The sequence below is a fragment of the Sphaeramia orbicularis genome, chromosome 11, assembly GCF_902148855.1.
Source record: "Sphaeramia orbicularis chromosome 11, fSphaOr1.1, whole genome shotgun sequence".
Classification (NCBI taxonomy): domain Eukaryota; kingdom Metazoa; phylum Chordata; class Actinopteri; order Kurtiformes; family Apogonidae; genus Sphaeramia; species Sphaeramia orbicularis.
The window spans coordinates 23,247,746-23,265,210 of NC_043967.1; positions in this window are offsets into that span (position 1 = coordinate 23,247,746).

A 17,465-nucleotide genomic window follows, 5' to 3' on the forward strand; every position below is an offset into this window, starting at 1 on the left:
AGTTAATGTTGCGCATGTGCAAATGGTCAGTTGATCCAATAGTGACAGGCAGCAGAACCAGCCAATAAAGATAGAAGGCACTAAACAGCCTGTTAACCCTCTGGATTGAAATATGAGGAAAAAAAAAACCAAAACGGACATGTCGACCAACATAAAGTATTATACACACTCTGCAGGAAGGAGTTTTCTTTTCACTGAAGCACTTCCAGCTTCAAATACCACATGAGCGTGATGCATACGTTAGTTGGGCATTCTGCTAGCACTTTGGCTAACATGTCGCCCAGCTTGTGACAAACACGTTAGGTGCATATATATTTCCTTCTTTCTTGAGTCAGTTTACTCATGCAAAATGAAACGTGATTAATATAGTTTAAAAATGAATAATATTTAATCATGATTAATCAAAATTAATCCACAGCAACCCTGTGATTAATCTGATTAAAACATTTTAATCATTTGACATCATTAATACGTATATTCATAGGGATAAAATTACTAAGTCACCTTTAACTATATGGTCTGAGAGGAAACAGACAAAGAAGTTAGACCACCACCTTCTGTGGATTTGGATTCCAGCTGTCGAAAAACTGGTGGAAAATTCTGGGAAATTTCAAAGAAATCAGTGTACAGGCTGTTAACATGGATAAGAGCAAACCAGACAGAGTAAAAGGGGCTTATTTTTTAAAGCATGCTATAATCTGTTCTCATATTGGAAAAAATCGAGAAATAAATGTAAATGCTTTCACTTATGTCATATTTTAGATAATTTAAATGAAACCCTAATCAATTCTTTATGGTTGTATGAACTCAAATGATCATGAATTTAAGACAAATATAAATGAGACAGCTGCAAAAAAAAAGGTAAATAAGACTATGAATTATTTAGAAGTGAAATAAGGCTTCTGCCTTTATTTTTGTTCCCCTCAATATACTTTTTATTGCCTTAAAGTGATTTCACATATTCACAGATATTTGGTTTTATTTCATGTGCTCCTCTGAACTGCATGGATGGTAGACTTTCTCTACTTGTAAAAGAGGGTGCTAATTCCTGTGATAAACACTTTTAAACTAAAAATATTCTCCAAATGTTACTTTAAATGTTAATAGAACTTTGCCCAGTAGCGTTTTCATGCTCTAACTTCTGAGACGTAAATTTATGAATTGTGCAGACTTTAGTAATCTAATGGATTGTAAACTAAACTGCAGACACCAATCATAACAATGGCCATTTTGCAATACATTAATTAAGCTAATAAATGGTCTAGCGATTCAGCAAGTATCTCGCAGTTTTATGGCGTCATGTGATGTTCTCACTGGCTGCATTTAAAAGGCACGGGAGATATCTCTGCAAAAGCATTTTATGGTATGCCAGCAGGTTAACAGCTATTTGAAAGCCCATTGAGTCATTGTTACAGTTAAACATTCTCAAACATAAAGTGTTTTATCCCTGTGTCAGCCTTTACTTCAGTGACCAGCATGTAAATGTCTGCATGTGCGTGGGGGGGGGGGTGTTCGGGGGCAGCTGGCTTTGTACAGTATTGCACAGTAATTTCCCACCATCACCAATGGGATAAGGGCAATTGAACCTTAGCACTTTGTGTTTTAGATGCTCATTTATGCATCAAATGTACCTTTGGAAGATAATATGACACCATAATAGATTTTTATGAAAATGCATTACATGCGAGAGAAGCTAGTGCATGAAATCCGGCTTCCCTTTCCCCTCATCTCACCCTTCAACAAATCCCTTTCCAGCTGCTTCGCTCTAGGTCCATAAAACTTCTCCATATGAATATTTAATGTACAACTCATGTAATGCAAATTCTACTTTGTTTTATTTTTCCCTCTGCCCAGTCCATTATTTTGCCAAGTGCTGCGACGGATCTTGCTGAGAGCTGAGACTTACTGGTGAGAGTCCAAAGGCTGAAAACAGGCTCTAAGTGTTTCGATGTGGAATATACAAGGGAGCAGATAGAGCTTTTATGCATGGTTAGTGATGTTTCAACTGGTCTAATGTAGATGTTAATGCAGGCCACATGTATTAATTATCATAGAATATGGGGAGTGACAACGGCTTTTCTCATTTGTTTCAGGATTTGAATCTATCTAGGGCAAAGAATGAATTACTTATTTTGGGTGTCGGGAGTTACAAAAGTAATGCATCACAGTAACAGATTACTTTTTTGCTGTAACACAGTAGTATAAGGCATTACTAATCAATTTTCAGTAATATTTTACTCAGTACATGTTCAATAGCACTTGCGTTACAACACACATTTCGCCTAATGAAGAAAAAAAATAGCAAGACCCTGAGACTTAAAGCTGCGTATGATGCTCGTCACCACTTTTTCATCAAATCTATAAAACCCGAGTGATAGCCTAAGTATCATGAATCCGTTAGTCTTTCCGTGATTACGCACATGACTCACTTCCCTCACGGTGAGGGACTTCAAAGTATACTCCACCACACAGGCTATCTGTTTACATACTAGGGCATTAACTGAAAATTCGGTTTGTCGACGCGTTGAGATCTGTGACACAAGTCGACGTTACTTCGGAGGAGTCGACTAGTCGTGTGTTATTCTCTCTCTCCCTTCCGTTACATGACAAAACTCGAGCCGTCATTCAGTGCATGTCAATACTCTCATCTTTCTACATGAAAACATGGAGTGCAGTGCACAGGGAGTGGTAGTGATGCGTGGATCAGCGGACCTGGCTCAGGTTGGTGCGGGTCCAAAAAATGTCCCTTTATTTGCGGGGTGGGTTAAAAAATTCCACAAAGTGGCTTAAAAAAAAAGACCCACACATCAGTGGCGCAAGGCCAAGACTGAAGGAAGAAGAGGACTCAGAGTAGGATTACTAAACTCACTGTAATCTAGAAAAACTACAGTCTCAGTAATGTTCTGTGAACCATGTAAGCACCACCAATATTGAATAATATACTCAGGGCCAATGAAAACGCAACACTTGAATGTGTTTTATTGTTCCTGAACTGCATCAATATGTTTCAGTTTCACCTGTATAAGATAATCCCACACAATTTCTTAACAACCTGAGATGGGTTGAGCTATTGTCACGCTTGAATGAACTTGTCTGCATTCATAGGACTTGTTTTTCTCACTGCTCAGCAATGAACTGCTCAGCTTAAGGAATTGTGGTCAGTTAAGGAGTGGTCATGTTCTGTACATAAAGCCAAGCTGAAAAGCACGAAAATCATTTGCAATAACTCAGCGACGCCTAGACTGACACGTGACCAAAGATGCCATGCTATGGGGCTCCTGGAGGCCGGAATCTCTGCTCGGCAGGTGGTGCGCCGTTTTGGATGCAATGTGTCCACCATAGTCAGGATGCAACAGAGGCATGAAGAAACTGGCTGAACTGCAGACAGACCTCGCCCTGGATGAACACGTGTGACCACGCCACAGCAGGATCGCTACATAGAGCTGCAGCACCTCTGGGACCGCTTTGTGACTTTTGGTTTTGGGGGTCCTTGAGTTTCTTTCTTTATCCTTATTTTTTGTCAACAAATTTGGATGTGATTTTTTATTTTTTCTGTATAGAAATGGCCTATGATTAATTCCAAAGAGCTTATGGAATAAAAATCCTCATCGATTTGAAAAAATATAAGAATCTTCAAGTGTTGCGTTTTCATTGGCACTGAGTATCATTTGGACAGCCAGTGTGTTTGGATTATTCTTGCTCATGGAACAATTTGCAAAACTCACTTCAGCTTCAGCATTTCATTACCTTGGGTGATTTCAAATGTCTTCTATCAAACTGTCTAAAGAAGTGTGTAACTGCTATTCTTAAACTGTTTTTTAGCTTTTTATGTTTCTAGTCATTTTATGTTGTCTTAATTGTATGTAGCTTTATACTCTGTTAGCTCATTTGTATTGTACTGATGTGCCTCTTGGTCAGGTCTCCCTCAAAAACAGATTTCATCTCAAGGGACTTCCTGGTTAAATAAAGGTTAAATAAATAAAAATACATAAATTCTGTTCATTTATTTCATGAAGACAATGCGTTCTTTTCTCTAACATGCTGTGCGTCTTTTCTGCCACTGTCTTAACTTTTTCCCGCTTTATGTTGTTCAGTTAAATTTAAAAGAAGATTCAAGGTGTTAGCCTGTGTTTTGTTTTGGTTCAATGTCTGAGAAGGGCTGTTGATGCTTGTGTCTTCGTTTTTTATTCTGCTCTTTACTGTACATTGTTAATGTTCCAGCGAACGTTTGTACATGTTGCTCATTATTGAACAGCTGTGTGTCTGTGTTGTTCCTCCGCTGTCAATGTGATGATGTCATCATACGACTAGTCGACTTGACTCCGACTTTAGTGACAAATAAGTTAATCTGAAAACATCTGAAGTCACTAATGCTCTATTACATACCAAACTAAAATGAAACCATCACTCAGGCCTTGATGGAATTCCACGCTGCCGCAGTGGCAAGAAGCAACTGAAGCCATTTCCGTGTGTTTTGCTGCTGCGGCCATACTGCGGCTGCGTCAAATTCCGAAAAAACCACAGTGACGGTTTCGTTTTGGTATGTAAACAAATTGACTGTGATGAATGAATACTTATGCATGCATGACTTAAATGTATGTAATGTATTAATTTATTACATTTGTGAGAAGTTATTACAGTTTTGGAAGATTTTTACTGTCCTACAAACATGATAATTATTATGTTTGTGGGAAATGAGGTATTACATTTGTGGTAGGCGACTGTTATTACATTTGAGGGATTATTATGTTAAAAGCTGCAAATTTTTATTATGCTTGCGGTTTATTTTCTTTGTAGGGTTAACAGACAAGCATTCTGATTAGTTTGTCTTTAATAAGTTATTTGATGTTAAATTCAAACCATGACATGATTTTGGGTTCTTTTTTTCCATAGAAGAAGGAAACAGTCTTACAACATTCATCTCCATATATGATCTATGGAAAACACCTTAATTATTAGAGAAAAAGCATTTTAAAAAGCTAAATACAACTGATGTGCAGAATACCTACTCGCATTCATAGTTCGTTTTAGCTGCAGTCATAAAAGAATTGTCACAGACTCATCAATGGGATGGCAATCAATACCTGCTGTTTAATAAAAGGGCTTGTGTTGCTGTCATATTGACAGGACTGTCAGTGGCTTGTCTCTTTGCCGGTTATAGTTCTCCATTTCATTATCTGCAGTGTTGGGAGGGATCCTGTAAAAATGTATTTCACAAATGATTACTGAATACACACCCTTAAATGTAAATTGGAACATATTTTGTGAGATTATTCAAAGTGAGTCATCTATTTTAAAGATTGTGGATAACTTCAACAATAGCATGTGGTATTTCCATAATACTGCAGCATACCATGGACTGAACCCAGGAGACACTGAATGTGCACCGACACTGGCTGTAGAGAATTCAGTTAGTTGGAGAGAAAAACAGGACACAAATAAAACTACACTTTTTTTTCCCATATCTGAAGTGTATTTATTATTGCCTTCCTACTAATCCTCTACCATATTTACCTTATCTGCTTTCACACAGCAGAAAATATTATTTCATTCGTGACAAAATAACTTAAATGACATCAATGAACATATTTACTGCACATCCCCTTGTGGCTACACTGCATATTATGGTACAGATATGCTTTTTGTGCTTTATTTTAACCCATAAGGACCCAGTGATAATTTTGTGGCAGTTCCTAAATGAATTTTTCTTTATATTTAACAATTTTTAAGTGATTTATCACCATTTATGATAATATTATCCTCTGTATTTTGCATTTTTCAATGTAAATCATGTATTTATATTTCATTCACTGGTCATGTAGATGCTCATGAAAACGTATTAAATACAAAGGTCGTTATGTCAGAAAGAGAAGACAACCACTGTCATTGATCCGACTCCATTGGTTTTACTGGTGAATTAATGTTGTAGAAGATGATGGTGTTTGCATGTTCACTATGGAGCCTCTGAACGTATAAATGAGTCGTATTTGATTATGATTTAAGGTTGAGAAACTGCATTTTGCCTCAATTATTTACATGTATTGATAGGATTATTGGATCAACAGTATTAAACAGTTTAGATCAGTAGATGGTTTTGGTCGCTGGTGGCTGTTTGGGTCTTTATGGGTTAAATCAGGGAATAATAGCAAAGTAGTGATGCCTTTTACATTTCAGAACAAAAAATGCATTTACAGTCGCGGAAAAAAATTACTAGACAATCAAAAGCCATCAAAAACAATGGTTATGCACTCAAGTACTAACTCCTGTGTGTATCATGTGACTAAAACAGACAGAAAAGAAAACATGGAATGCCTAAAAGCACTGTTTTTGGCAGTACAATGCCATAGATGTTGATGGAAGAACTGAAGTGATTTTGGTTATTATCAAGAAAACATGGAAAATGGTTAGATATCAGCTCTGAAATTAAACTCTTATGAGTTATTTTTGTTGCTATCATTATATTTGTCCAAACAAATGTACCTTTAGTTGTACCAGGCATTAAAATGAACAAGAAATTGAAGAAAACAAGAGTGGTCTAATAATTTTTTCCGTGACTGTATATATAGAGAGAGATAACTGTATTCTGATCACCCCAGGATTAACCTATAACTGTAAAAAGAGTATATCTTTATTTGAATTCTAAATACATACATTATATCCCTTTACAATGCAGCCTGCAGCTCAGATTTTGTAAACCAGTAGCAGGTGAAAGCGAACCACACACATTTCTATGCGAGTCTGCTTTTATCAGATTTGAAAGAGCAGATGGACAGCATGGTGGACCCAGGTCTGTCCAGGCCTCCAACCCTCCCCTCTCCCTCTGTGCCAGCATTGCCATGCCAGGCTAAAAGCGCCAGAGTGCTAGCCCCTCGCTACCCCTCGAGGGGTCTCTATGTGTGGGGTGGCGAGGCCTTGGCACAGTAATCTGTGGAGCATCACTAGCAGAGGTCGGTCTGCAGCTCTGCTGAAACTCACCACTTTAAACCTCTGTCTCCTTTGGCAGGAGGAGACGAAGCATGAGAGGAAGAGGAGGAGGAGACTGATGAATGAAGAATGTCAAAGACTGAATTTACTTCCCCAATTGGAAAAAAAAACAACTTTTGCAAAACAGTGCTTTATTAATCTAGAAGGCTACACAGAGACCTAAACCAGGGCCAGTAGTCCATGTGGCTCCTTGTTTCACAATGCATAACTGTGTAACTGGTAGTTACTACGGTAACACGGTTCTAATTTATGAGATGGTACAAGTTGTTACTATTCTGGTCGCTAAATAAGATGACATCCATTGATTTGCTTCTGTTTTGAAGGACAACTTCTGTGACACATGTACCCAGTGTCCACTCAACATCAGCATTGTTGTAGCCTTTTGGAAACACTACGAGACCTTTTCTGTTTTTGTTTGTTAGGGAAAAACCACTGACTGGGTTGTGACATAATAGGATAGCAACAGGGTCTGGGTTAGATCTCATCAGTCCTGCTTGTCCTTCCCTGATTGGTTGTGCTCTGTAGTATGACTCTGTCTCTGAGTTATACTGATGTGGAGATTTTTTCTCCTTCCTTATTGGAAGAAGACATCAGCCTTGACTAACAGCTGTTAACTCAACCTGGAAAACGTATTACAGGTGTTTCTGTCCTTGTCCTTGTCTCTGCCAGCAGCCACTCTCTGCAGATAAATGCTGCATTTTATTGTGGCACTACTAACTACATTCATTTGAGCAACTCATGACAAATCCTGTCTTCAGTAGCATTGCCAATGAGATCTGTTTAAGGGAGCATTCCTGAAACTGAAGTTCTGAGAACAGCTGGGTTGATTTAAGTCCAGTTCAGTGAAGAAGCTTAAATCCAACAAGTTGGTTTTGACATGACAGGATGTGACACATTAAAACATGTCCTACATTAGCAACCTGATAGCAACTTTGGCACAAAATCCAACTGTTTTTACACATAATATTGTTTATTCTTATTAACCCATAAAGACCTAAACATCCACCACTGAATAAAAGCATTTACTGATCTAAAAGGTTTAGTAACTGTTGATCCAGTAGTCCTATCAATACATGTATGCAATTCAGGTAAAATGCAGTTTATCTTGTCATGGTCATCAGATATGACCCATTTGGATGATCAGAGGTTCTGTAATGAACGGGAAACAAAGTCATCTTCTATAAGATTGTTTACTGTCAAACCCATGTAGTTTGACAAATGATAGTAATGATAGTGGTTGGAGACGCTTGTTTTTATTTTCAGTTAATGATATATTTTGATGAAAAAGTCATTTTTTCCTCCTTTTTTTTTTTTTACTGATGTGATCTAACAATCTTTGAATTCACTCTGAGCTTTTATTATTATATTACCATGATCGGTAAATTCAAAATAAGAAAATACCTGATTTTCACAGACAAATGCAAAATGCAGAGGATGATATTGTAATAAATGGTGATAAAATCATTTGGACAAAAATAGTTGTGGGTCGTTATGGGTTAACAGATCTGCTACTGTCTGGTGAACCCTAAGTGAATTAATGTGTCCACTGGAGACACAACAGACTAAAGCTATAATAGTATATCAACATGATCACTTCACTGTTAAATGTTAATTCTGCAGAGAAAACATCATGGCAAACCTGCTTATGGTGCTACTTTGGTCACCTACAATCGTGGAAAAAATTATTAGACCACTCTTGTTTTCTTCAGTTTCTTGTTCATTTTAATGCCTGGTTCAACTAAAGGTACATTTGTTTGGACAAATATAATAACAACAAAAAAGCTCATAAGAGTTTAAGAGCTGATATCTATCCATTTTCCATGTTTTCTTCATAATAACCAAAATCACTTCAGTTCTTACATCAATAGCTATGGCATTGAAAAAGAACTAGGAATACATGTCTAAGAGGAGGAATGGATAAATATCTGGAGAACTCAACAGTCAACCACTTCTTCGAGAACAGTGCGGGAACATTGCTGGAAAAATATAATTTGATTTTTCATAACACCTAAAATTACAGCTAAATATGTGTCCAGAGCTCAACCTTGTTGAAGAGAATGTGAAGATGTCAATGTAAACCATGCACATGTCTTTTGGTTATGTCCTAAACTTGCATCATTCTGGGATAATGTATATTCAACAATTGTTAAGATATTGGGTTATGCAATTCCTAAAACATGTTTGGTGATGTATTTTGGATGTATTATTGATAAAAATGTGAGAAAAAATGATCGATATTTGTTTAAAGTACTATTAGCAGCCTGCAAAAAGGCTATTACCACAAAATGGTGCAGATTAGAACCACCTACAACTAACGACCGGATACAAATTGTAAATGGAATATCTGAGATGGAGATTCTGACCCATAGACTGAGGACTCAAGAAGAGCAGTGTCATGAAAAATGGAAGAAATGGACAATTTTCAATTCAACGCCACACTACTAAAAACAATTGCTAGTCACAAGGTTTATTATGGTCAATGTATCCCAAGTTTTGTTTTGTAATGTACAGAAATCAAACAATAAAAATAAAGTTAAAAAAAAAAAAAAAAGTAGCTATGGCATTGTATTGCCAAAAACAGTGTTTTTAGTCATTCCATGTTTTCTTTTCTGTCTGTTTTAGTCACATGATACACACAGGAGTTAGTACTTGATTGCATAACCATTGTTTTTGATGACTTTTTATGGTCTAGTAATTTTTTCTGTGACTGTAAATGCATTTTTTGTTCTGAAATGTAAAAGGCATCACTACTTTGCTATTATTCCCTGATTTAACCCATAAAGACCCAAACAGCCACCAGCGACCAAAATCATTAAACTGTTTAATACTGTTGATCCAATAATCCTATCAATACATGTAAATAATTGAGGCAAAATGGAGTTTCTCAACCTTAAATCATAAACAAATACGACTCATTTATACATTCAGAGGCTCTGTAGTGAACGTGGAAACACCGTCGTCTTCTACAACATTAATTCACCAGTAAAACCAATGGAGTCGGATCAATGACAGTGGATGGAGACATTCAGTTACTGATATCTTTGCTGAAAAAGTCACTTTTTCTTCAGTTTTTCTTCTCTTTCTGACATAACGACCTTTGTATTTAATAAGTTTTCATGAGCATCTACATGATCAGTGAATGAAATATAAATACATGATTTACATTGAAAAATGCAAAATACAGAGGATAATATTATCATAAATGGTGATAAATCACTTAAAAAGTGTTAAATATTAAAAAAAATTAATTTAGGAACTGCCATAAAATTATCACCGGGTCCTTATGGGTTAAAATAAAGCACAAAAAGCATATTTGTACCATAATATGCAGTGTAGCCTGTTAAACTGTTAAATGTTAATACTGCAGAGAAAACGTCATGGCAAACCTGCTTGTGGTGCTACTTTAGTCACCTACAATTGCGGGGAAAAAAATATTAGACCACCGTTGTTTTCTTCAATTTCTTGTTCATTTTAATGCCTGGTACAACTAAAGGTACATTTGTTTGGACAAATATAATGATAACAACAAAAATAACTCATAAGAGTTTAATTTCAGAGCTGATATCTAACCATTTTCCATGTTTTCTTGATAATAACCAAAATCACTTCAGTTCTTGCGTCAATATCTATGGCATTGTACTGACAAAAACAGTGCTTTTAGACATTCCATGTTTTCTTTTCTGTCTGTTTTAGTCACATGATACACACAGGAGTTAGTACTTGATTGCATAACCATTGTTTTTGATGTTGTTTGATGGTCTAGTAATTTTTTCCGCGACTGTAAATGCATTTTTTGTTCTGAAATATAAAAGGCATCACTACTTTGCTATTATTCACTGATTTAACCCATAAAGACCCAAACAGCCACCAGCGACCAAAACCATCTACTGATCTGAACTGTTTAATACTGTTGATCCAATAATCTTATCAATACATGTAAATAATTGAGGCAAAATGGAGTTTCTCAACCTTAAATCATAATCAAATACGACTCATTTATACGTTCACTTGCTCCGTAGTGAACGTGGAAACACAGTCATCTTCTACAACATTAATTCACCAGTAAAACCAATGGAGCTGGATCAATGACAGTGGATGGAGACACACAGGAGTTCGTACTTGATTGCATAACCAGTGTTTTTGATGACTTTGGATGGTCTAATCATTTTTTCTGTGACTGCATAGCCAGCTCTGTAGTCCTACACATGTAGCTGCTTCGCCCTTGCTTCTTCTTCTCATTGATGGGAGATGTCAAATAAGGTTAGACTGATGGACACATAACCTCTTTGGCCGAGGTATAAAGAAAAATCCCTGAGACATCCGCTAAAGGAAGCTATCTAATTACACTCCTCTTTGGTTTCCACGTGTTTATCATGACTCATCTCTGTGATTGTGAACTTTCCTTCAGGCCAAAGCGACGGTCGCCGGTTAAACATTTCCTTGAATATCAGTATTCGTGTTTCTGCAACATTCTATTTCCTGCTCTCTGAAGGCACTTGGGCGAGCAAATCAGTCACCTGCTCTGCTGTGGAATGTGTGTGTGCATATTTGTGTGTGTCTGAAAGTGACAAGGCTAGGGAAAAAGGTCTGTCTTTTGTAGTTTTAACAGGTCTGTTTTGATGTTAGTGGAGATTGAGCAACACTCCTCTTGAGTTCCTTTCAGCTGCCCCAAATACTGACTTTAATGAGGGAAAAAAACATATAAAAAACATTTGTGCTCCATTCCAATTATTCGTAAGGCGAGCACAAAAAAGATGAATGCTATTTGAAGTATTTGAAGTCATTAGTGTAATGATTTAATTATTTATGAGTGCCTAGGCATAACTTAGTATGCGGAAAGCTTTCAAGATATTATTGAAATGAAATGCAAATGGTTTTTCCACTCTGTGCATGGAACGTCTGGAAAATAGGTTTTCTGTCAGCTCTTTTTGTCTCAGTGATGGGAAGAGTGTCTAAGCTTTGTGTACATCGCCCATTGTCCTATTTTGGTCTCTTCAATTTTTAGTTCTCCTCCCCTTTTTCTCTATCACATGTGAGTTCGTCAGCTCTTTCTGCTGCCACTTTCCCTAACCCCACAACTCCGTGCGTACGCCATGTCGGAATATAACAAATAATAGACAAACGCAACAGAACAGTTTCAGCAAAACACGAACATCAGCGTCACAGCGAATACATACGAAAGGAAGGAGATGTTGGTTGTCTACAGCTCCTGTGTTCTCATGTATTTGTCATCACTCATTTTTATGCTGTTGCCAGGCACTTTTATGCCCAAGATGACAGTGAATTTTCCAGCCAGTCTGTGCACATGCTGATTCTCTAGTTTTCTGCCTGTTCATGATCAAACATTTGATGTACTGCTTAAGTGTTTTTACTTTTGGTTCAGTCCTCAGAAATGACCAAAGAAAAAAAAAAAAAAAATGGAACAGACTTAAAAAAAAAAAAGTTTGGTTTTGCATGCTATGTCTGCTTATTTTCTGAATAAATTTGACTCTTCTGCGTGGCAGCACCATCCCCCCACCCCACCCCCATAATGACAGTAAACTTATTCCATAACGTGTATTGATTACCTCAACCACAACTGTAAGTCATCCACACTCGCGGTGCATTGCAAATCTATACGTGACATGGGTTGGTGATGGAGTGACTGAAAGGTAAACCATGATTTGTGGAGGGTCACAGAGCAGATATGATGGTCGGCATAATTTCAGCATTTTCCTTACCCTGCTGTTGTAGCTCCTAATGTAAATATGGGAAATCATTTGCATTTTAGCAGAAAAAAAACCTTGCTTTCAGGCCAGAGCCTTTAGGCTATTTTTTCTGCAGTTTACACATTCAGCATCCCAGCGATTTAAAAAGATTTTTTTTCGCACAAATTAGTGGCAACTTCAGTCCCCCACAAGTAACAAACACAGGCTTTAGTTCAAAATGAGCTGTACAGTAGCTAACTAGATAATAGTACTAGCACTGTTAATCTAATTAATTGGACAGAACCTCATCTCCACATGACATTTACACCAAGGTTATAACAGTTTTGGATTTTTAATTATAGTTTAGTTTTAATTAGTTTTGACTTTTTTTTTCTCTAATTCAGTCAGTTTTAATAGGTTTCCAGAGCAGGTTAGTTACTTTTTATTAGTTATTGTTTTTTTCTGAATGCTTAGTTTTGGTTTACTTTAGTTTTAGTATTAGTTTTAGTTATTTCATATATTTTATCTTCCTCACCATCCTATTCAAAGAAATTAGTGAGGTGCGAATCAGCGGGTTACTCTGGACACTTTATTTGGGGGTCGGGTTAGGGCGGCTCATGGACTGAGCAGAGATACAAACACATATACAGTACAATGTATAAATTCCCTATAGCAGGTTGATGGGGGGTGCAATCCATACACAATGTCACTTACGTGAAAAGAATGCAAAGATGTGCAAAGCGTGAGAGGAGATGCACAAAGCAGCCAGCAGTAAACCAGATAGAAACATATATAAACCAGCTAACCAGCAGTGAACTGCAAAGAAACATATATAAACCACTTATAAACATATATAACCCAGTTCCTCATCAGTAAACCACACCTTAGCAGATATCTCATATCTTAATCATCTCCAGTTCCATTATTAGCCAACTTTGCTTCATTTCAGTTCAGCTAGCTGTAGCTAGTGACATCAAATTTTTTTAACATTCTAACAGGTTCCATACCTCTGTAATTGGATTAGTTTTCATCCTCCTCTTCTCTCCTCTTCTAAACTGTGCAGTTAAGGGCTTGGAAGGCCTTTTCATGGTGATAAACTCTCCAGTCTTTACCTGGATGCTAGTTCAACACTGACACTGTCCTTCAGCTCCACTCTGTCTCTGTCACTCACACACACACAGTGAGCAAAAAAAAACAAAAAACAAAAAAAACAACCCATGTATCACTGGAGTAAGTCCCAGACAGGACTGTGCTGCTGTGTCCCAGCTTTAGTCTGTATGTTCCAGGTAGAGTAAACTGTTAAGTAGTTATTTGCCAGCACCAGTACATGTGTCTGTCTCCAAAATAAGTTCATGACTACAATCTACTGCAGGTGATACACTGATTTATACATCTATGACGTATATTTAATATTTCAGGATCCTTTTCATTACAACAAACAACAACGAGCATGGACCTATCAGGCTGTGATGCAGTTTTCTGATTTCTTAATTTTCCTGTCCACGTGGATCCACATGGCATTTAAGAATCTCTATTTTACTGACCTAAAATACTGTTTATGTGTGGATGAGAGGCCCAAATGTAATAAAACATATCTGTTTGGGAATTTCTGTATCCACACATTATCACTATAATATTCAAATAGGTCTTGTCTTTGTGTTGATGTCTATATTTCGTTTTACGGCATGCTTATCACCCATACTAAGATCTGATCTCTATCCTCCTACATGGCGGTAATTTAAAGTAACCTTGTTAGAGTAAAACCCCATAAAACATCACTTTTTAAAAAGTAAACACATGCAATAAAACAACTGTTATAAGGTCAAAAACTGACAAAAATCACTTATATGCACTATTTACATCTTAAAAAATGTCTATAAAACCTCTCTGAGTCACTGTATAGTTATAAAAACCAACATGCTTCTTGATCTCACTGAGGCACGAGATAGGCCCCATATTTAACATATGCAGAAATTACCAAAATAGTCACTTGCCCTATAAAGGGTTAAACTTGATTTGTGTCATTTTTGGTGTCTGTCTTTGGTGTGTTTAACATTAAATGATCTGTAACTTTGGATGGTCAGATGATATCAAGTCCTACTAAGGAAGTTATTATCAGTTGACTTTTTTTTTTAAAAAAAAGATCTTTATCTATATGAGTGTTTTTCAACCTTTTTTGAGCAAAGGCACACTAACAGCGTCATGAGCCTCCTGCCACCCCGAAAAAATTTGGGACCAGGGGAGTGGGGGGTGGGGTACATGCCTCTGTTACACTTCAGACCTTACAGGGGGTCTTCACATGGGGGTACTGCCCCCGTTGAGAAACACTACAGTAGTCCAACCACGGAGGGAATTTGCTGCATCTCCTTTGTACTACTAGCCAGTGACTCCATGACTTTTCATGATTGTTTTTCCCTCCCATACTGTGCCCACGCCCCCCACAGGACAGCCCCCCCAGTTGAAATCCACTGATCTATATGATCCTATGTTCAGATGTTTTACTTTGTGTTGGCAGGCACATACACCAACAACCCACACTTCTATCTATCATTGTGCATGTATGTATTTCTGTCAGTAGTTTGCTTGGACAGGACTATGAACTGCTTTCATCCAGTTTGCTTCTTGATGGCTCCAGGGATGTGAATCTTGCTTTAAAAAATAAATAAATAAATAAATAAATAAATAAATAAATATATATATATTCATCAGGTTAGCTAACATGCAATCAAATTCTCTGTGTTATTCAGAGGTCAGGATACTGTACAGACTGTTTTTATACCTACAGGAAATCATTCCCACAATGCAAACTCGACTTCCTCCACAGTTTACAGGTTCTCTTAAAGTGCTTGTGTATGTATATGTCACAGTAGACATTGAAATCCAGTAGGATTCCTAATCCTACTAGGACAGATAGTAATTTTAGTTTGTCCTAGGACAAACTACAATTAGGACAGATAGTAATTTTAGTTTGTCCTAGGACAAACTACAATTACTATCTGTCCTAGTAGGATTAGGAATCCTACTGGATTTCAATCTCTGTGACATATACATATGTTAAAGCTTATGAAGTTGGAATGATAACTGTCATTACTCAGTACCTTCATGCATGCTGGACCACAGTGTACATTGTGGACATCCAAGACATTCACAAATTGTGCATTGGGAATCCACCAGGAACACTTGATTATAAGGGGGTGGAAAAGGTCAGGCCATTCATCACTAACATACCTGGTCATTACAGCAACACCAGTGGAAACTGTGACAAATGAACCCTTCTCACTTTAATGGACTTGGCATTCTGGTATTCTGAACGCACACTACAAGTACGACTTGGAGTCAACAAGCCACATTCATTCACTGTAGAGAGCTGGAACACTTGTAACCTCTTCAGCCAAGACCTGGCAATTAGCAAGCACCTACTCTAAAGAAGGGAAACATAATGGATGAGGACGTGGGAGGAAATGGAAATGAATGGAAGAACAAGCATTGTGTCGTTATGCAACCAACCAAAAAAGGCTTTGTGGAAAGATGTCATACTTTGTTCCTATGATGCTATAATCCTCCGTAGCTTTGTGTTTTCTTTTTGTTTGCCTTCATTTCGTGCTATCATATGCATATCGGATTCAGCAATTGTAGGTTTGTGTGAACATCAGAAGACAAGCACGTCTAATGCTTGTAAAATCGAGGAAATATCATCTGTTGCTGAAATATATCATAAAAATAATAACTGTAATTTTGGCCACGAGTCAAACCACTCACACAATGGGAAGTGTTTTCAATGAGGGGACGGAGCAAGGCAGTGTCTTCGGGGATCCTGCATTTTCACAAACTCTCCCACTGTGTTTTCCCATTGACAGCGCTCTTTGCTCTTTGGCCGAGCCCCAAACACAAGAGCGAGGACCCAGTGGCGGTAATTACTGCGCCACTCAACTGAAATGACAAATGAACAAATGTCACAATACCACAGTGCCTGCCCACTCCCTCTTTCCCGTAACAGCCTCACATAAGCACATCCATTAAGAGCCCAAAATCCTCTTTCTTTCTCTCTAATCCACACAAGAAGACATTGAGACGTACAAATAACTGTCGTTTTTACGGCAGCTAAGCAGTAAAACGGTCCAGGTGAAGGCTGAGACAGGTGAACACACCCCTTTTAGAGAGACAAACATAAAAGAAGGAAAGGTGAGAGACTGTTAGATAGCCTGTCAGAAAGCAGGCAGCCATGTCCGTAGCAGCAGGGTTGTATGCTGAATGCTAATTACATTGATGAATGGTGTTGGCTGCTCGTCTCGCTACCAGAGATTTATGGCCCTGGTGACCCTAACCACCACCAGTCGTGAAGGACAAAGCACAGAGAAGGAAAGAGAGGAGGAAGAAAAAGATCTGTGTGGAAAGACTGGAATTAGTGACCCGTGGTTACATGCCTCCGTGACCCAGTCAAGTTATAGTTCAAGTCTACGTCTGCCTGAACACAAAATGGACACGATGAAGACATGTGAATTGAGCAAAAATCTGTACATCTTGATATAATTTGAAGAAATGGTGAGACACAATACGCTATACGGTATATATAATATACTGTAATGTATAATCAGTGTTGGGAGTAACACATTTCAAAAGTAATGCATTACCGTAACAGAATACTTTTTGCTGTAACACAGTAGTGTAAGGCATTACTAATCAGTTTTCAGTAATATTTTACTCGGTACATGTTCAGTAGTGCTTTTGTTACTACACACTTTTCACCAATAATTTAATTGCTCAAATGAAAAAAAGCAAAACAGCAAACTGTGA